At 41.5% G+C, this 23000-nt stretch overlaps 1 protein-coding gene across 1 annotated transcript in view; it reads right to left on the reverse strand.

Moving 5' to 3' along the window:
* The window catches only part of NPFFR1 (neuropeptide FF receptor 1), a 402077-nt gene that overhangs the window by 121002 nt on the left and 258075 nt on the right, over positions 1-23000 (reverse strand). The window lies entirely within an intron of this gene.

The following is a 23000-nucleotide window of genomic DNA, read 5'->3' on the forward strand; positions in this document are numbered from 1 at the left end:
ACATGGGTTAGTGAGTTTGGGGTGGAGGAACTTGACTGGCCTGCACAAAGTCCTGACCTCAACCTGATAGAACACCTTTGTGATGATATAGAGCGGAGACTGCAAGACAGGCCTTCTCGTCCATCAGTGCCTGACCTCATAAATGCGCTCCTGGAAGAATGGTCAAACATTCCCATAGACACTCCTAAACCTTGTGGACATCCTTCCCAGAAAAGTTGAAGCTGTTATAGCTGCAAAGGGTGGGCCTATCAATATTGAACCCTACGGACTAAGACTGGGATGCCATTAAGGTTCATGTGCGTGTAAAGGCAGGCACCCCAATACTTTTGGTAATAAAGTGTGTGTGTATATATATATATATATATATATACAGTAAAACCTTGGATTGCGAGCATAATTCGTTCCGGAAGCATGCTTGTAATCCAAAGCACTCTTATATCAAAGCGAATTTCCCCATAAGAAATAATGGAAACTCAGATGATTCGTTCCACAACCATTTATTCATAAGTCCTTCAGTTTATAGTCCATATAAAAAGATTATAGCATTGCGATAGGTTATATAACCATAAAATGTCCATCGACAAATAGCCGCTTCCACAAGGGGATTAGAAGCAAAATCCAGCAGGAGCTACAGAGTATCAAAGAGAAGAGAGGCGCCTCTAAGTGTATCAATATGGTTCCATTTAATGAAGGTACAACATTTAGCAACTCACATGGTTGATGAATAAAACAGGCACATCTAAGTATGCAGGCATCCGGGGTAAAGCTGTCCACATAGACTATCTTCTGCACCGCCGGCTGCCAATCTGTAATCCTGACCGGGAAGACCACCCTGCAGTAAAGCGATCTGAAAGCGAGGGGCAGCATGGAAGGGATGATGTAGATGGCGGTGCGGAGGATGGACTATGTGGACAGCTTTAGCCTGGATGCCTGCATCCTTAGATGTGCCTGCTCCAATCATCAACCATGTGAGTTGCTAAGTGTTGTACCTTCACTAAATTTAACCATATTGCTACACTTAGAGGCCCTTCTCTACTCAGCTGTGACTTGAGGCTACTTGTATATCAAGACATCGCTTGTATATCAAGTCAAAATTTATTTGAAAATTTTGCTTGTCTTGCAAAGCGCTCTTAAACCAAGTTACTCTCAAACCAAGGTTTTACTGTATATATATATATATAAATTTGAAAATACTTTCCAATCAGGCATTAATAAGTGGCGAGCTCTTCCCAGCCACCCCAAAGTAAACACTTTTTCTAGAAACCGTTTGCACGCATTCACACTAGTGGCACCCCAAATGTGTCATGCAAGATGTTTTATTTGTGTGCACTCAAAGCTCAAAAAGTTGCATGAGTTTATTTATCATTTTTAGCTTGTGTAGAGCAGCACGTCAAAAGGGCAGTGAACAATTTGCATATGCACAACGCCTGATGTTGCGCTACACTACTGTGAATAGGGAACTTACTTACAGGAGTCCTAATATGGCCTCTCCTGTTCAACAGAAGTCGAATATTTAATTGACTTCTGTTGCAGGCACATGTTGAACAATTTTCAGATTCTCAACAGCTGCAATGTAAATGCAAATGCGCAAGTTAGGCCGCATGTTACATCTGTATGTAAACAGCAAATGCACCAAACATGTGAGGTATCTCTGAAAACTTGGGGAAGACAGCAATAATTCTAGGGCCATATTGGTTATCATGGCTAACTCTAAACTGATAAGCTGTAAAGGCCTTTAAAGCATCACCTATAAACATTTTTAGGTACATATAAAAAAGTGCAGCGCTAGTGTGAGATAGTGAACCCTGAAATGTTTACATGAATTGTGCATAAATAAATAAAATAAGTGATGAAAACCAAATGGATACACTAAAAAATGAAAATTAAATTCAATAGACCATCAACAAATGAATAATTGGAGTGAGTCCCATAGAAAATGAGTCCTTATGTGAGGATAACTGATAGATTCCAACCAACAAATGAAAAAAAATGAATGCTTGTCAATCAAAGTAGAAAAGTAGTGGCATAGAGTGTATATAGAATATATAAATCGAATGAACATAGCATCCAAAGAAACTTCCGTGGGAAGCGTACAGTCCCACAGATATATAAAGATGATACTGATGAGGATAATGAAGTCTTGTCACCAGTTGTAGTGAAAAATATATGCGCTTACCAAAACATGTGGACTTACATTACCTTACGGTAAGCAAGTCAAATGAGCCGGTAGAGACAGATGTATGATATCTCTGGAGTAGATGTCACCAGACTTTATTAGATGCACAATCTCGGAAGAAGAGGAAGGAGGAGTCCCTCATTCATCAGGGGTATGTAGGCAACCAAAAAGAAAAAAATATCTATAGTGTAATACTGCTAAAAAATTATATTAGATTAAAAGCAGGCATGCACATGTATAGATCAAATGCCAAACAATGTGTATAAAAAACTTCAGGGACAATGAGTCAAATGAAGATCCAGTGAGGATGATAGTAGTGATGAAAAAAAGACCCGTCACCAGGTGAGGTAATACTATAATAGTAATATACGTTTACCAGATTTAATGCACTATAATGCCATATAGCATACAGGATGAAGGCCCAAACAGAAATAATCCTCGTATGGAAACAACTTTAGGATTCAACAATGAATCTTAAAAATAATTAGTGAGGTCCTGTCACCAACTGGGAGTGCACAAACGATGAATGCGCTTACCAGATTCTATGAACCTATAATGCCATATAGAATACAGGTTAATTAAACTTAAACAACCCCCCCACATGCAGGGAATATGGTGTCCAACCGTGAGTAGAATAATCCAAAAGGGTGTGTCAAGTTCCGTCACAAAATAAGATAAGGCATAAATACACTTACCAGATGATATGGACCTGTATTGCCATACAACAAACAGGTCTAGATAGCATAACAGGTAAGTTGATAGGCTACATCCTTTGAAAATGTTGTTTACAACGAAACGCATCATTTTTACATCATAATCGGCCTGCCTTGATTATCATTATGCTGTTTACCTGTGGTTGTTTGTAAGTACATGTCTGCTTTTTCATAAAATGTGTTATAGAAGTTTTACACTATGTACTCTCATCTGGCTTACTTGCATGGTTGATGACTGAGGGACTTAATTCCACATCTACCCTTATCTGCGAGCTGCTTTTGAACATCCTGGGTGAACATCCATTTTAGAGTAATCCAAGAACTTACCTGTTATGCTATCTAGACCTGTTTGTTGTATGGCAATACAGGTCCATATCATCTGGTAAGCGTATTTATGCCTTATCTTATTTTGTGACGGAACTTGACACACCCTTTTGGATTATTCTACTCACGGTCGGACACCATATTCCCTGCATGTGGAGGGGGTTGTTTAAGTTTAATTAACCTGTATGCTATATGGCATTATAGGTTTACAGGATCTGGTAAGCGCATTCATCGTTTGTGCACTCCCAGTTGGTGATGGGACCTCACTAATTATTTTTAAGATTCATTGTTGGATCCTAAAGTTGTTTCCATACAAGGATTATTTCTGTTTGGGCCTTCATCCTGTATGCTATATGGCATTATAGTGCATTAAATCTGGTAAACATATATTACTATTACCTCACATGGTGACGGGCCTTTTTTTCATCACTACTATCATCCTCACTGGATCTTCATTTGACTCATTGTCCCTGAAGTTTTTTATACATATTGTTTGGCATTTGATCTATACATGTGCATGCCTGCTTTTAATCTAATATAATTTTTTAGCAGTATTACACTATAGATATTTTTTCTTTTTGGTTGCCTACATACCCCTGATGAATGAGGGACTCCTCCTTCCTCTTCTTCCGAGATTGTGCATCTAATAAAGTCCGGTGACATCTACTCCAGAGATATCATACATCTGTCTCTACCGGCTCATTTGACTTGCTTACCGTAAGGTAATGTAAGTCCACATGTTTTGGTAAGCGCATATATTTGTCACTACAACTGGTGACAAGACTTCATTATCCTCATCAGTATCATCTTTATATATCTGTTGGACTGTACGCTTCCCACTGAAGTTTCTTTGGATGTTATGTTCATTAGATTTATATATTCTATATATTCTCTATGCCGCTTCTGGTCTACTTTGATTGACAAGCATCCATTTTTTTCCCATTTGTTGGTTGGAATCTATCAGTTATCCTCACATAATGACTCATTTTCTATGGGACTCACTCCAATTATTCATTTGTTGATGGTCTATAGAATTTCACTTTCATTTTTTAGTGTTTCCATTTGGTTTTCATCACTTATTTTATTTATTTATGCACAATTCATGTTAACATTTCAGGGTTCACTATCTCACACTAGCGCTGCACTTTTTTATATGTATTTCTCTTACCACTTTTTGTCAGTTGGTTGTGCTAGCAGCTTTTGTAGTTAACGCAGTGTTTACATACTTTTTATTTTGTGAAACATTTTTAGGTACTGTAGTGTTTCATGGGCATGTGCAATTTTGAGTCTTGATATGTTTTGTATCTATTTATTCAACATAGCTCCATTTTTATATATGGTTTTTACACTGTGTTTGTATGCACTAAAATTCATTTTAGTGTGTTTATTCCTGAAAATTTGCATCAGATAAACAGCTAAGCACATATTGTGTGACATACTGTATAAAAAAATGCAGCTGTCACAATTTTATCTTACAGGAATCTGCTTTCTGCTTTCATTATTACATAATTGTTTTATGGTTTTAGTTTTTTTTTTTTTTTAGCAAAAAATGGTAATTTTACCATGTGTAAAAAATAAAAAAGAATTGCTCTGGACCCAAAGTGGTTAAGCTTAAGTAATCTGTAGAAAAAATATAATTTAAAAAGAGAAACAAAAAAGTCTACAAAGATTTTGGATAATGAGTGATCTTTGGTTCTATGAGCAGAGTATGGCAATGAGCACAACTATTACAATCCTCTGATTTTTAAGAAAGAAAGATGATTTACTAGGACTCTGAGGCTGGTTTCACACTTATGCGAATTGGATGTGAGTGTCACCGCATCCAATTCACAGGGCAGGAGAGTGTGACCGGCTCTCAATGGAGCCAGTTCACACAGCTCCAGGGCAGCCACATTTGGATAGGGTCTTGTGTGTCTTTGGCTCCGAATCAGGTTTCAAATTCAGGCAGAAATTCGGACCTGATTTGCACATGAATTGGTGAGCAGGGATGCACCGGACCCCCTGCTGTGAGCCGCGGCTGATGCATGTATGAACCGAGCCTGAAGAATATTCTAAGCCTGGGAGTTCTTTTTGGGGGTAGGACCTGATGGTATATTCTCATAGAGCACAAACCCACATTACCCCCATTTCCTTAATTCATGCCCTTAATTATAAAATGAATGCCGCAAACTCTGGATATTGTGTTTAATCCTACTATTTAACTACAAGAGCATGCATTTTGATTGAATAAAGTTCATTTGAAATGTATAGAGTGTCTTTCTATAAAGGCTCATTCATAGCAGCACACATTCACACCAGCACATTGCATTAACGTGTCAAGGCAACATTTCTGTATTTGTATGTTGTGGTGCTATTTATTTTCAATGGCATCCGTTTCACCTGTGCTGTAATGTACCGCAGTGCACTACAAATGCTATAAATGTTTGCACATTGAGGTACATCTCAACTCATTCATTTGAACAGGCTGCCTAATGCAATGCAATTCAATGCACAAACTTAGGGCTGGAAGGTTTACTAAGTGCAGAACTAAGGTACTAGATATTCTTCCTTCTCCCTCTGGAAATTCTCTGGTTTATTGTTTTTTAATGACCTTAAAGCCAGACTGGATGCATGCATGTCAAAGACTGGTGCTTGAAGGGGGCATGAGGCTCGGAGAAGTGACTAGAAGAATGCAAAAGGAAGTGGCAAAGGGACAAAAGGGATGAAGGGAAGAGAGGATAAGATGAAATGAGAATTTGGAGGTAAGGAGATTGCCTATGTTGTGGTGTTTGAAACAGTGCAGGTAGGGGAAGAAAAATGAGGTATGACTGATACTGTGGTATGCAAATTGGTGTTATGTCACAATTTGAAGTGTTAGGAAAGCGCATGTTGAAGGCTGACATGTTGAAGACCCATGGGTCCCAGATGTTACAGAATTTGCCCATAAAGTCATTCTGGTGCGCAGCAAGTTTTTATAAAACATGATTTTCCTAAAACCCCAATTCCAAAAAAGTTGGGATGCTGTGTAAAATCTACAGGCAATGAATTGCAAGTATCGTAAACTATACTTTATTCACAATAGAAAACAAAACATGTTTAAACTAAGAAAATGTACCATTTTAAGAAAAAATCTGGTAATTTAAAAAATTGATGGCAGCAACACATCTCAAAAAAAAAGTTGGGACAGGGCCATGTTTACCATGGTGTAGCATCCCCTCTTCTTTTAACAACACTCTGCAAACGTCTGGGAACTAAGGAGACCAGTTGCTAAAGTTTTGGGAGAAGAATGTTGTTATATTAATGCCTAATATAGGATCCTAATTACTCTGTCCTGGGTCTTCTTTGTCATATTTTTCATTTAACCAGATGCCGCCCGCCGTCATATGACGGCGGAGCGGTGCGACCATTGTTCTGGGCCGCCGTCATATGACGGCGGCACTTTAAGCAGGGCAGGCGTGCGATCGCGTGCGCGCCGCCCTGCACTGCCAGTGTCGGGGTGTCCCCGGGACACCCCCCGTCACCGGCAGGGGGGAAACAGCCAATGGGCGTGGCTGTTTTCCACGTGATCGACTGTGTTCCAATGACACAGCCGATCACAATGGAGGCGCCCACAAGATGACCGCGCATGCGCGATCAGGAGCGCGCAGCGCGGTCATGTCGGTGGCACTGTGTTCCGTAGGAACACAGCTGTCACCGGCGGTAGTAAACAGTCACTGACAGTGACTGTTTACTATGTGATCGGCTGTGAATCACAAAATGTAAACAAAGAGCAGTAACTCACTGTTACTAGCTCTTCTCCCCTCATACAGTTTCCAGTATGAGGGGAGCAGAGCTAGAAACAGTGAGTTACTGCTCTGTACACCTGTCAAATGTAAAATCACAAAAATAAAGGTCCCCACACAGTCCTCAGCCCCCCCCCAATTGCACCTGTCACCCAACAGTCACCTCATCAGTGCCCAGAAATTGACACCCATAAGGTTCACATGTGAGCGTAGCGATCGCAGGCAGAATCACAGCGATTCTGCCCACGATCCGGAAATCATTGCAAATCGCGGGACGCCTGTGCGTTGCCCGTGATTTGCAATAGCACCCCAAACGCTGTGCGATGTTGCCGCCATTTCCGCCTGCCGAATCGCGGTAACATCGTGCAAACATTGCATGACGCCCAAAAAAGGTACAAGAGTTTCTTTGGGGCGTCATGCATTGTTTGCGTGATGTTACCGAGATTCGGCAGGCGGAAATCGCAGCAAAATCGCACAGCGTTTGGGGTGCTATTGCAAATCAGGGGCAACGCACAGGCGTCCCGCGATTTGCAATGATTTCTGGGTCGCGGGCAGAATCGCTGTGATTCTGGCCGCCATCGCTACACTCACATGTGAACGTAGCCTAAAGTTCACCGGTCACCAGAGGCTGTGAAAAAGTCTCACACATGTGGTATCGCCATACTTAGGAGGAGTAGTAGAATGTGTTTTGGGGTGTAGTTGCAAGTATACATATGCTGTGTGAGAGAAATAACCTGTTAATACGTCAATTTGTAAAAAAAAAAAAAAAATTCATTTTGCAAAGAGTTGTGGGAAAAAATTACAACTTCAAAAAACTCACCATGCCCCTTATTAAATACCTTGGAATGTCTACTTTCCAAAAAGGGGTCATTTGGGGGGTATTTGTACTTTTCTGACTTTTTAGTGTCTCAAGAAATGAGATAGGCCTTCAGTACATCAGGTGTGATCAAGTGTGATCAATTTTCAATGAATAGCACCATAGCTTGTGGACTCTATAACTTTCACAAATACCAAATAATATACACTTATTTGGGTTATTTTTACCAAAGATAAGTAGCAGTATAAATTTTGGCCAAAATTTGTGAAGAAAAATTACTCATTTGCTAAATTTTATGACAGAAACAAAGAAAAATGCGTTTTTTCACAATATTTTCAGTCTTTTTTTATTTATAGCACAAAAAATAAAAAACCCAGTAGTGATTAAATACCATCAAAAGAAAGCTCTATTTGTGTGAAAAAAAGGACACACATGTTTTATGGGTACAGTGTTGTATGACTGAGTAATTGTCATTCAAAGTGTGAGAGCGCTGAAAGCTGAAAATCATTTTGGGCAGGAAGGGGGTGAAAGTGCACTGTAGGCAAGTGGTTAAAGATGCTTTAAATATTTTCAGCTGCAGAAAGATCTGGAGTGCAGGAAGGCAAGTTAAGCACCTGAACTATTCTACTATGAATCCATGCTGTTGTCAAAGATGCAGTATGTGGTTTAGCATTGTCCTGGCAAAATTTGTAAGGCCTTCCCTGAAAAAAGACATCATATGGATGGGAGTATGTGCTGCTCTAAAACCTGGATATATCCTTTAGCATTGAAGATGTCTTTCCAGATGGGAAAGCTGCCCATTCCATATACATGCACTGCCATACTATCAGAGATGCAGGCTTTTGCACTGATCACTGCAAACAACCCGCAAGGTTCCTCTCCTCTTTAGTCCAAAGGACACGGCTCCCATGATTTCCAAAACGAATGTAAAATTTTGATTCTTCTCACCACAGAACAGTTTTCTACTTTGCCACAGACTATTTTAAATGTGCTTTGATCCAGAGAAGACAGTGGCTTTTCTTGATCACAATCAGATGTGGCTTCTTCTTTGCATGATAGATGCTTAACTTTAGATGAGACAGCAAACTGTGTTCAGAAGGAGTAAAGAGCACCAATGCGCTACCTGAGGAATCTAAACTATAGTGGAAAACAACAATAAAATAGTGCCTAATAATAATGAAGAATAGAATAGTGAAGAAAAAGCTGCCAATTCTATTCGGTGTCACCACCGTATAGGAAATGAATGAAAAAGAAGAAATCGGCACTAATTCATAAATAAATAGATAGCACTTTCAATAACACAGTGATGAATATACAAATAACAAATGATCTTGAAGTGCACACACTAACAAAAACATGCAGGAACCTCAGTGCATGTACTGAAAGTGAAAAAACAAATAATAAATAATATCTGAGCAGCTGATCCCTGCTCAAAAGAACAATTAATCAGACGTGCAAAATGTGTCCATCAAAATCCAAGGAGAGATATGAAAAAAAGTTGGTGCACACAATAAATATATATCAATGTCCAAAAGACGGTGAATGGTGCACAGAAGGTGATTCCAAAAATAAGTGACTGAAGTGATGATTCCACAAATAAATAAGTGATTAGTGTGATTCATACAAGTGTTGCCTGTAGGAACGGCGTGTCACTCCAGTGAGCTAAAACAAATATGTGCAATGGCCGCTCACCTCCATGCATACTCATATGAGCGTGTTTTAATGATCCTGGGGTGTTACACAGACCTCTCTTGACCTAGGGTAGATGGTGGACTGGATTTGATAGACAGGATGGAACGCCTCTTTATCTCTTCCCTCAGTAAGAGTCAGCTCATCCACAGTGATGTTTTGCTGGTAGCGGATTGCTACTAAACCCTAAAAGTGTGGGGATGTATCTCACATGCAGGGACAATCAGAGAGAGGACATCATGGTGCAATATTTCAAAAACTGTGATTTAATATAATAAAATAACTTACAATTGAGTAATTACAAGCAAGCAGACCACCGATGCGGTGTAAATCCCTACTTCTGGTTACGGCCGTAAACTGGAAGTGACGTCACCCGGCTCCTCCCGACGCGTTGCGTCACTAAACACGTGACTTTCTCAAGGGTCTTTTGGACATTGATATATATTTATTGTGTGTACCAACTTTTTTTCATATTTCTCCTTGGATTTTGATGGACACATTTTGCACGTCTGATTAATTGTTCTTTTGAGCAGGGATCAGCTGCTCAGATATTATTTATTATTTGTTTTTTTTCACTTTCAGTACATGCACTGAGGTTCCTGCATGTTTTTGTTAGTGTGTGCACTTCAAGATCATTTGTTATTTGTATATTCATCACTGTGTTATTGAAAGTGCTATCTATTTATTTATGAATTAGAGCCAATTTCTTCTTTTTCATTCAAACTGTGTTCACAGATATTGATTTTTGGAAATATTCCTGAGCCCATGCAGTGTCACAGAATCACGCCTGTTTTAATGCAGTGCCGTCTAAGGAAACGAAGATTATGGGCATTTAACATTTTCAACCTTGTGAGCCCTGTCCCTTGCGCACAGAGATATCTCCAAATTCTCTGTATCTTTTGATGATAATCTGTACTGTAGATGATGATATATTTGAGGTTTTTGCAATTTTATGTTGAGGAACATTATTCTGAAATTGTTCCACAATTTATATACTGAGCTGTTCCCAGATTGGTGAACCTCTGCCAATCTTTACTTCTGAGACACTTTGACTCTCTAGGATGCAGTTTTTACCCAATTGTGTTACTGTTTGCTGTTTATAAATGGCACTGTGTCTGACACTTTGCCATTTAAAAACAAGTGATGGTACAGTGGTAAAGAGGAAAGGGTTGTTGGCATGATGGAAATTGTCGTAGGATTTGGTCAGGAACAAGCTTCTCTGCTAGACAGCATACAGAGACAGTCACTCTGCCTATCTCTGTATGCCAACTTACAGCTGGTCCTAATGGCCTCCAGTTTCCTTATCTATAAACTGTGGGCAATTTTTAAAATGTTGTGCATTAAGAGTGACATCTTGTAAAAGTGTCACTATTATAAACTACCTGAATCTGCCATGCTTGTAGGTAAACCTACTGAATCAGGTAGCAGGGATTTTTGAATCTGGCACAGATCATTTTAAAGAGCCATAACACCATTAAAGTATTGCTAGGGATTTATTGAAACCTTCCGATTACTTCAAGACTAGGTGCAAGGCCATTGTACCACTTTTTCTCCTCCAATGTCTTATACTATTGCCAGTTATCCATTAGTATATCTGTGAAGAAAGAAAAAGTATGCTCGTACATATTCAGTGGGCTCTCAGATGAAGGTTTACCAGGCCCTTTACAACTTAAAGCAGGCCATACATTATGCACTTTTCTATCCTTCAACCACAGGTTGAAGGAAAGAAAACTGCTTGATTCCCCCATCAACACAGTCAGTGTTGATGAGGGAATAGCTTTATTATTATTTTTATACAGGATTTTTTAGCGCAGACAGATTACACAGCGCTTTACAACTTGAGGGTAGACAGTAAAACTACAATACACTTTAATACAGTAGGAATCAGAGGGTCCTGCTCATTAGAGCTTACAATTTAACCTCTAATACCTAGATCTAATACCTCCCGCTATGTTATTGTATTCTGATAGCGGGAGGTTTGCCTGCCATCAGAACACAATGATCACTGTTGGCAGCTATAGCTGCCGTCAGTGATCAAAATGAAAACAACCTGCCAGGCTGGTTGTACTGAAGTTGATCGATAGGTCAACTTCGGTACAGCCAGCCTGCCTATACGTGGATCGAAACTGACTGAACCTGCCGAATTGAGATTAAGCCTAAATTTATATATATAAAACTTTTCCTATTTCATTACATACCTTATTTTAGACCCAGAAATGTCTGTTTCTCAGTGCGATACAGGCAGATCATGGCTAATGGGAAGGGGCTGGCAAAGTGTACATAGCTTCCTAAAAACATCACAGCATTCTTTCAATACTCAGTCTAGAGCCCTCTTCTCTAATGCAAGCAGTGGGCCAGCTCTTGAAAAAAGTTATGGGTGGGAATCATTCCCGACAAAAGGACCTTCCTAGGCAGACTGCATTTGCATGCAGACTGCCATAGGAAATTCTCACTGTGAATATGAGCCCCTGTGATTGAAATAACTAAAATCCAATAAATGAAAGGTGTGGACTAGGAATAGTCAGAGTTGGAAGAAAAGAACTAGATGATGCTGGATGCCCTCCAGCCCAGAAATAAAGCAGGTTATATCTGACTTGCTGCAGCTTCGCATGCACACCGTGTTAGTCTAGAGCTTATTGCATGTGTTTCAAAACATTAACTAAGTGCTTATCGTTAAATGTTCTTGCTCAAAGAAAAGTGCTTAAAACTATTTCAGCCTTTGTTTTTTCATCTTTCCTGATTTTAGTATTGCTATTTCACAAATGTGTCAGTATTCAGACTCTTCTTTAGTTGTTTCTAAATGATAGACTACCTATTACATGCAATTCCACCACTGTCATCAACCTCAAGAGATTTCCATCTCCCAGATACAGAGATGATTTGTATAAAAGTAACTTTTATTTATTTATTTATTTTTATTATTTTACTTTCCGATGGCTTTCACGTAATCTGTGATACTAGGCAATTTAGTGAACAGTAAGCAGTTAAAGAACTTTGTAAAGTAATTTATAAAATGATGCCTGTTTTAAGCCATTCCTATCTTTTCATCTAATTTGAGACACTTAGTAGTTACTTTCACTCTTTGAAGTAAAGCCCCGTACACACGCGTCGATAATTGGCCGTGAATTTTCGGCCAACGTCCGATCGGCCGATTTTCGGCTTGTTAGTATGATGCTTCCGACAACCGACTCCGACTTTTCGGCCGAAAAAAAATCTGGTGTGCAGGCTATAAAATTTTTGTTGGCCGTCAACACAACGGCCGATTTTCCGTCAGTCACTACAGATTTTGGCAGACAAAAATCTGATGAGCAGGACTGGGCATGCTCAGAGAAGAAAAAACACACGGAAAGTAAACCAGCACATGACATGACTTCAGAATTAGATTTTTGTTGGCCGAGAAAATTTGTGTGCAGTCTAGGCACATTCCAACCAACAAAACACCACTCAGGACAAAAGTCGGACGATCGGTCGGCCGATAATCGTTGCGTGCGTACGAGGCATAAGTCTGCTCCAAAGGTTGGGCAATTCAAACTGGGCATATGATAAAAAAAATGTATGAATAAAGTAGTGATAGACCGATATGTTTTTTTTCAGGGCCGATACCAATACCGATATTTTGGTCACAACGTATTGGTATCGGCCGATATGGGCCGATATTTTGTACATTTAAAGTTTTTAAAAATAAAGATAATTTTTGACACAACTCTGGTACTGAACATGTTAATTTTTGTTTAATGCTTAATGGCTGGCTTGCTGGCACCCTGTGGTGGGTGGCTGGTTGTCTGGCACCCTGTGGTAGATGGGTGGCTGGCACAGGGGCTGTGGGTGGCTGGCTGGTACAGGGCCTGTGGGTGGCTGGCTGGTACAGTGACTGTGGCTGGCTGGTACAGGGCCTGTGAGTGGCTGGCTGGTACAGGTCCTGTGGCTGGCTGGTACAGGGCCTGTGGGTGGCTGGCTGTCTTGCACCCTGTCTGTGGGTGGCTGGCTGTCTGGCACCCTGTTTGTGGGTGGCTGGCTGTCTGGCACCCTGTGGTTTGGCTGGCACAGGGGCTGTGGGTGGCTGGCTGGTACAGCGCCCGTGGGTGGCTGGCTGGCTGGTACAGGGCCTGTGGGTGGCTGATACAGGGCCTGTGGGTGGCTGGCTGGTACAGTACCTGTGACTGGCTGGTACAGGGCCTGTGGTTGGCTGCAGGGCCGCTGATAAGGCAGTACAGCCAGCCCTCCTGTAGGGGGCCCGAGCCTCATCAGTCCAAAATGGGGCCCGGGCACCTGCAGGAGAGGAGAGTCGGCTGTACTGCCTTGTGACTCCTGTGAAACCCCTGGCACTGCTGCTAGCTTTCTCCCTCCGTTCTCCAGTCCCCTTATTTAACAAGCTGTCCCATGCTGGCTTTGTTCTCAGGCTACATCCCGATTTTGGAGCAGCAGGGACAGCTGTAGACTGTCTCTCTCTTCTTTTGCCTTCAAATCATTACACTGCTGGGTCCTGAAACTCCCCCTCCCCTCCCCTCGTGATCGTTAGTGTTCTCCTGCAACGAGGAAAGATTGAGTGAGGTAAGATGTTTTTTTGCCTGTTCCTCCTCCTCTCTGAATCCTGAGCTCTGCTCTCCTGACCTCACCATGATCTGTGAGCACTTTAACCTGCAGTGGCTGCAGAGTTTTAATGTTGTAGTGCTTCTGCTGAAACGAGGTGAGAAAGAGGGGGGGTGAATAAAGTTCAGAATTCCAGCTGATGCACATCTCCACCAAGCCATCTCTATAAGCCACCCTGAGGTCCCATTCACACCATTGCCAGAATGCATGTGCCTGCTTACATTTTTTTTTTAGCTTGTTTTTTTACACATAGGGAAGCCCATTCACTTGAATTGGCTGCCCTACATTTGACAAACACACCATAGAAGGTATAGAACATTTTCAGGCATGCAGTTTTGCAAGTTTGCCACATGACAAACCGTGGGTCTGCTAACTTTTTTTTGGAGTGCCATTAACAATTAATGGCACCACAAGCAGTATGTGAGTTTCCCATGCACTTTGTCACATGTTCAGGAAATGCAAAGTGTTAATGCAGCCTAAGGACTCTTTTACATGGGCGGCTGAGCAATGGATTTACTGCCACCCCTGGCTGTGCATCCGAATCCTGACAATGTAGTCAGATAGGGCTGTACACATGCTGTGGATGAAATGTTTTACTACACAGCTGCAGCATTTTTTAGTGCCCATTCACACTACCGCGACTTGTCAGGCGACTGGTCAGCCTGACAAGTCGCGGTCCATGCAGTGCTACGGGAACCGTTCTAATAGGAGCGACTCAAGTCGCTCCGACTTAGAAAAAGGTTCCTGTACTACTTCAGGGCGACATCGAAGCGACTTGCATTGACATTCATTATATGAAGTCCGTGCAAGTCACGCTGCGGTAGTGTGAACCGGCACTAACGCATGCTGCAGAGTTAGACATGTAGCACCACCTATCACGCTGGGTTCACACTGTTGTGTGGAGCTGCTCACAATAGGGGATTCAGTGCGTCCCTGTTCTCCATTTCAGAAAATGAATCAGGCCCAAATTCTTGGCTCAATTCAGACCTGAAACAGACCAGAAAATGCACAGGACTCTTCTGCAAACCGCTCTGCAGCTGCCTCGGAGCTTTGTGAACTGTTTCCATTAAGAGCCAGTCACACTCTCCTGACATACAAATTGGATACAAAAAAACCCACGTCAAATTTGCATCAGTGTGAACCCAGCCTAAAACCCCCCCTTTTCAGTTAAAAGGGGCTGATCTGCAACTGCAAGCCAATCACTTGACTCACAGTTGCAGCATGGTCTCGCAATGTAAAATTACCATTCAGCAATTTTAAAAAGGTATAACATAATACAGGTGTCAGGAAGCAGCGTTAGCAAGGGTATGATTTCTGTAATGGCTGCAAAACCACATTGTGATCATGGCATTTAAGCAGAAATTCAATTTGATATTTTTTTTGGGGGGGGGCGGGGGCCCTATCAGGTAGGCTGTAGGGGGCCCCGTAATTTCTAACAGCAGCCCTGGTTGGCTGGCTTGTACAGGGCCTGTGGGTGGCTGGCTGGCTCACTGGTACAGTGCCTGTGGCTGGCTCGTACAGGGCCTGTGGATGTGGGTGGCTGGCTGGCTGGCATCGGGCTGCTGTGGGTGGGTTTATGGCTGTGATACACTCCCACGAGACTAGTCCCGACTCCAGACGAGGCTGTCCAAGGCGAGGGAGGCAGCCTAAGAAGGCAGAATGACGTCACAAAAATATCGTCAATATCGGCCAGTTCTGGGGCCGATACTGATATATCGGGGAAAGTACATATCGGCCCCCGGTATATCGGCCTTGCCAATAATCGGTCTATCCCAAGATTAAAGGTTACCTTAAGGCTGGGTGCACATATGTTAGAATTAGATGCAGGTTTCCCCGCATCCACTTTAGCATGACATGCGAATGTGCCCGACTCTCAAAGGAGACAGTTCACACAGGTCCGTGGCAGGCCGCAGAGCGGATTGCAAAAGGATCCTGTGTGTGTTTGGGTCTGGTTCAGGTGCGAATTCAGGAAAATCATTTTGTTTGACTACACAAGCTTTTGACTTTTTTTCTTATATTAAATTGTATGTAAAAACAAAAGGTTTTCTTGGAGTAAGTAAAAGTTAGACCCTTTGCCACACTGTTTTTGCTGTGTTCCAGTTGCGGAGATTAACTTCTGGTTTGTGCTGTGACCATTGTCATAAAGACAGTAAGTGAGAAGAAAACAAACATTTTGAATTGACATCTGAGCAAGAGGTGATGGAAACATTCTCCACTGGGAACAACTATTTCTGTGAGATCTCTATAGAATGAGAATTTGTTCACTGTTGTTTCTCTAGGACACTTGGTAAAGGACATCTCCCCAGTGGTACACAGGAAGAAAAAAAAACTGATAGAGGTTTTTTTCACTTTGCTATTGCATCTAAAACAAGCAAAAAACAAAAAATAAAGTTTTGACTTGACATGCACTTTGTTACACATTATTTCACAGTAGAAGCACAGCAGTCTATGCCTACATTTACTGTTTATGGCTTACTGGTACAGAGTTTTTTTTCTGAATAGAGGGGTTGTATAAGACCTATCAATCATTCATGCATAGTGGTTTGTGATTGGAGTGAGGCATGCAATTTATTTCTGTTTATTCCATACTGCCTAGAGCACAAAATAACAACTTAAAGGCAATCTCCAAGATTGTATAGCAATCATCATATCTCCACTAACATGCTGAAGGGTTAATTTGCACACACAGCCAGGTTGCTATATAGTACATATTTATTCACTTAGTGAACATATCTATATGCAATCTGCAGTATTTAGAGCAAATTGCTCTCATACACAAATTTCAATATTAGTACACTTATTATAAACATGTTAGATTGTAAGTGAGTATCTTAGATTCAAACAAGAAGAAAGTACTTGATTCTATTTTTCAAAGCATTTTCACAAACAGTCAAGCTTAGCATTAGCCAGAGGCTAACATTTGATAAAAAGCTAAAAACGTTGCCATTTGTAAAATTATGCTAGGGGATTTGAACAAGTATAATAATATGTATTTTATTGACAGGCTAACAGGGAGAGCATGTATATCATAATAATGGAAGGCACTGTTTTATGATAAGGCAACATGCACTTTGATGAGATCCAAACCAGCCAATCAGCTGTCACCTCTCACTAGTCTGGCTTATTATGCTCAACACAACATAATTATTCTTTTCACTAAAAAATCCAAAGATTACCATAGCTGTGGTTCCTTAACCACTTAAGCCCCAGAGGATTTGGCTGCTCAAAGACCAGAGCATATTTTGCGATTCGGCACTGTGTGATTTTTAACAGACAATTGCGCGGTCATGTGACGCTGTACCCAAATGAAATTGACATCCTATTTTTCTCACAAACAGAGCTTTATTTTGGTGGTAATTGATCACCTGTGCGATTTTTACTTTTTGCGCTATAAACAAAAAAAGAGTGACAATTTTGAAAAAATAACAATATTTTTCACATTTTTTTATATGAAATTCTCAAAAAAAAAATTAAAAATCAACATTTTTTAACATTTTAGGCCAATTTGTTGTCTGCTACATATTTTTGGAAAAATAAGCGGATTTTGATTGGTTTGCGCAAAAGTTATTGCGTTTACGAACTACGGGAAGGATTTATGTCATTTTTATTGTTTTTTTTTTAACTAGTAATGGTGGCGATCTGCGATTTTTTTTTGGGGGACTGCGACATTGCGGCGGACAGATCGGACCCCTGACTGACATTTTTGACACTTTTGGGGGTACCAGTGACATTACTACAGTAATCAGTGCTAAAAATATGCACTGTTACTGTAAAAATGACACTGGCAGGGAAGGGGTTAACTTTATCAGTGATCAAGGGGTTAAGTGTGTCCCTAGAAGCGTGATTCTAACTGTCAAGGGGCGTGGCTTGTGATGTAACCACAGAGAAATACGACCCTACATAGCAGGATCGTATAGTCTCTGCAGTTACACCAGGGAGAATGACAGGCAGCTGTGTTTACATTAGCCTCCTGCCATTCTCCCTCCCCAGCGGGAGATCACGAGTGACCGGCGGGGATATCACAGAATGAACGCGGGCGGGAGCGCGCCTCCGGTGGCGCACGCTCGCCCCCTATAGGCTCGTGGGCGAGTGATGTACCGATACGTCACTTTGCCCAGGAGGGGCTGACCGCCGCAGTATATGTACTTGCAGCGGTCGGCAAGTGGTTAACTGCTGGTGTTGCCAGTTTGATATATTTAATTACCTGCATCAAAACATTAATCTGTCTGTCTTTATACACTGAACAAAATTATAAACACAAAACTTTTGTTTTTGCCCCCATTTTTCATAAGCTGAACTCAAAGATCTAAAACTTTTTCTATGTATAGTGATGGACAAACATCAGCTGGGGCGGTTCGCGAACATCAGCCGCAAATTTTCTCAAAAGTCCGCGAACCCCGAGTTCACGGCGGGCCCCATTGACTTTAATGGGAGGCGAACTTTAAAAATCTTTAGGTTATATTTGCAGCCACAAAAGACTTACTAGCTGTGCACAAATAGTCCCAGCACATGGACAATGTCATAACAGAAGTATTGCAATTGGGAAAGTTGCCGTAATTTTTATTTTTTTTCATAAATCAGCCAGAACTGACAGCAGCCGGTAAATACATGTCAAATATATATAGGGTCCATTAACACATCTGTAAAATGGGTCCGCATCCATTCCACAATTTTGCGGAACGTTTACAGACCCATTGATTTTCAATTCCAGTCTGAAAAATTAGGCATTCACAGGATAAAGAAGTAAGTGTCTGCCATTCCAGGCCCCAAAAATGAGCCCACATGCGTTTACCTGACAGCTAAGAACTTTGTATTCTGTGGCTGAAGGTACATTAGGCATTCACAGGATACAGAAGTAAGTGTCGGCCAGTATTGGCCCCAAAAATTAGCCCATATGGGTTTACCTTACAGCTAAGAATGTTGTATTCTGTGGCTGAAGGTACATTAGGCATTCACAGGATACAGAAGTAATTGTCGGCCAGTATTGGCCCCAAAAATTAGCCCACATGGGTTTAACTGACAGCAAAGAAAGTTGTATTCTGTGGCTGGAGGTACATTAGGCATTCACATAAAAAATAATTGTCGGCCCTGAAGGGCCGCAAAAATTTGGCATTCCATGGACATGAAATGCCTTTTATGCCGCTGTATTTAGCGAAGACAAGGACCAGGAATTGTTGTGGGTGGATGGCGGTCTGGTGGATATTTGTGGCCTGGCATGAGGAATTTCAATGAAACATGGTCTACTGGTCACATGTGTTGAATTCCTCAGAGATCCATGCCTCATTAATTTTTATAAATGGAAGGTAGTCTACACTGTCATGAGCTAGGCGAGTGCGATAATCGGTCACGATCCCCCCTACTGCGCTGAATGTCCTTTCGGACAGGACACTGGATGGGGGGCAAGCCAACATTTCCATTGAAAATTGTGCAAGCTCTGGCCAGAGGTCAAGCCTGCCCAACCAGTAGTCCAGGGGTTCATCACTCCTCAGAGCGTCCACATCGGCCGTTAACCCGATGTAGTCGGACACCTGTCGGTCTAGGCGTTTCCTGATGCTGAATCCAGAGTACAGCTGTCGATGGTTCGGCTGAAAGAAGGATCTCATATCTGAAGTGACCAAGACATCTTCAAACAGCCTTCCTCTTGCAGGTGCTGTTGGATTGCTACCCGCAACTGTCTCTCTGTGACTGGAAATTCCTCTGCCAGCACACGGAAAAGCAGAATGCAGCATTTCCAGCAGCAAGGCCGGGAAGTGCTGCATTCTGACCGCCCTCTGTGATTGTGGTAACATGTCCGCCATTTTATGTTTGTACCGGGGGTCTAAGTACGTTACCACCCAGTACTTGTCCTTGGCATTTATGCTTTTTATACGGGGGTCCCCCTTAAAACACTGGAGTATGAAGGCCCCCATTCACACTAAACTGGAAGCAGTGTAGTGGCCTGCTTCCAGCTCATCATCCAGGATAATGTCGTCCTCGTTCTCCTCCCCCCATCCACGGATAACAGCAGGGATCCCAGAAAGGTTTAAAGCATGCTCTTCTTGCTCCTCCTCATCCCCCCGGCACCATCCTCCTCTGACTCCTCGTCAGACTCCTGCTGTTGACTTGTCTCAGATGGAGTAGCACCCACTAGGAATTCATCCAACATTGCGACTTCCTCATCTTCCTGCTCCTCGACGACTTGACCAATGACACGACGCAATGCACGCTCCAAAAAGAAGGCTTAAGGTACGATGTCACTGATGGTGCCCTGGCCGTGACTGACCAGTTTGGTGATCTCATTGAATGGCCGCAGAAGTCTGCATTAAGGACGATCGAACTTTTGAAAAGTTCGGTTCGGCCAGAACATCCGAACTTCCCGAAAGTTCGGCCCGGATTTCAGAACCCCATTGAAATCAATGGGACCCGAACTTCGGTAATCAAAAAACACAATTTTTAAGCCCTAAAACCCAATAAATGCCCCTAAAAAGTGCCTAGGGTTCTGGGTCATGCCCCATTAACTATTAATCACACAAAAAAAGTTCTTAAAAATTGTCATTTTCGATAAAAAAGCCAATTATTGAAAAAAAAGAGAGATTTTTTGATTTTGACTTTGGATTTAGTATCTGGGGGGTCTAAAAGGTGTACATGTGAAGTTTCAGCTCTGTAGCATGTCCAAAACCATGAAAAAAAAAAAGATAATTTTTCAGTAGAACAGGGATGTGGGACCCTCCTTTAACTTTAACACCTATATGATCTTTTTTTCTGGTTCTGGACATGCTACAGAGCTGAAACTTCACAGGTACACCTTTTAGACCCCCCAGACACAAAATAACACAAAAAAAAAGTTCTTAAAAATTGTAATTTTTGATAAAAAAAGCCAATTATTGAAAAAATTAAAAAAAAAAAAAATAGATTTTTTAATTTTTACTTTGGGTTTCAGATCTGGGGGGTCTAAAACGTATACCTGTGAAGTTTCAGCTCTGTAGCATGTCCAGAACCATAAAAAAAAAGATTGTTTGTATTAGAAAACTTTCAGCACAGGAGGTTGGCTCCGCTGCTGTAACACCTTGGGTATAGTGGTATATATACACACATCCATATATTTATATACACACCTAGACATATATAGGTGTGATAGTAGCAGAAATATATTACTGTAAATGATTTCATTAGTGCAAGCATATATTTCTGCTACTATCACACCTATATATGTCTAGGTGTGTATATAAATATATGGATGTGTGTATATACACCACTATACACAAGTTCAGATGTTTTGCATGCCTTCAAAACCCCCCAAAAAATGCCAGCAAAAACACACCTGAGCATTTTTTTTTTTTTGACGCTAGTGTTTTTTTGGCATTTTTTTGGGTTCTTTTGAGGCAGGCAAAACATCTGAACATGTGTATAGGGGGTATATATACACATATATGTCTGAATATATACCCCTAGACATATATAGGTGTGATAGTAGCAGAAATATATTACTGTAAATGATTTCATTAGCGCAAGCATTTATTTCTGCTACTATCACACCTATATATGTCTAGGGGTATATATTCAGACATATATGTGTATATATACCCCCTATACACATGTTCAGATGTCATGTCTGACATCAAACATGTCCTCAAAAAAGCACTGGCAGTGGCAGCCCCTGCAGCATAAAAAATGCTTGGCTGGTGAGAAGCCATATGGGTGTCCCGAAGCAATTCAGAGAAATGATCATTTCTCTATAGCGGTCACCCTGCTATGGAAGGGTTTTGTCACCCTTCCATAGCAGTCACTGCCAGTTAACCCTACACTACACTACGGTCCTCTGACACTTAACACTTTCCCTACAGAAACTAAATTTTTGAAGCTAACTAAAGTGTAAAGGAGCACTCTAACTACACTAGATATCCCTTTCCACACTAATAAATAGCTAAATGACACTTTTCAAGTAAAATTAACAGAACTGCTTCCACTCTCTTCCATGTGCAGTATAACAATGCTAGGAATATGGCGGGGGCGATCTTATATACTGGGGGGCGTATTCACTAATGATTGGTCTAGGGACCCCCTAGTCACTCCAATCACATTCCTAGCATTCTCCTGCCCCCTCAATTGGCTTTTGCTAATGGTTCTGGTCCAATCACGGGCTTTTAAAGCCCATTTCCTAAAGCATTGCATTTTGGGCGGTTCTGGTTGCTGAATTCCGAACTTTTTGGGCAAAAAGTTCTAAATTCGGCCGAAGCTCGAACACCCAATGTTTGGGCCGAACCGATGGTCGACCCGAACCGTTCGATCATCCCTAGTCTGCATGCGTCGCGCATGAGCAGCCACTGGCGAGGTGAAAAAAACCCAAGCTCCCCAGGCAATATTGTTGCAGGACACAAATACACTTGTAAAAGTATACTCAGATAACACCCTACTTCAATATGTGGTATTGGGGGGCCACTGGTCTATCACACCAGTTGTTTAAAAAATTGGCCAGGGAGTTTGGCACTGTGTGTAGCAGAGTTAACACAGCAAAAGAGGCAATATTGTTGCAGGACACAAATACACTTGTAAAAGTATACTCAGATAACACCCCACTTCAATATGTGGTATTGGGGGGCCACTGGTCTATCACACCAGTTGTTTAAAAAATTGGCCAGGGAGTTTGGCACTGTGTGTAGCAGAGTTAACACAGCAAAAGAGGCAATATTGTTGCAGGACACAAATACACTTGTAAAAGTATACTCAGATAACACCCCACTTCAATATGTGGTATTGGGGGGCCACTGGTCTATCACACCAGTTGTTTAAAAAATTGGCCAGGGAGTTTGGCACTGTGTATCAGAGTTAACGCAGCAAAAGAGGCAATAGTTTTGCAGGACCCAAATACACTTGTAAAAGTATACTCAGATAACACCCCACTTCAATATGTGGTATTGGGAGGCCACTGGTCTATCACACCAGTTGTTCAA

The sequence above is a fragment of the Pelophylax lessonae genome (assembly GCF_965119305.1).
Source record: "Pelophylax lessonae genome assembly, chromosome: 9".
Lineage (NCBI taxonomy): Eukaryota > Metazoa > Chordata > Amphibia > Anura > Ranidae > Pelophylax > Pelophylax lessonae.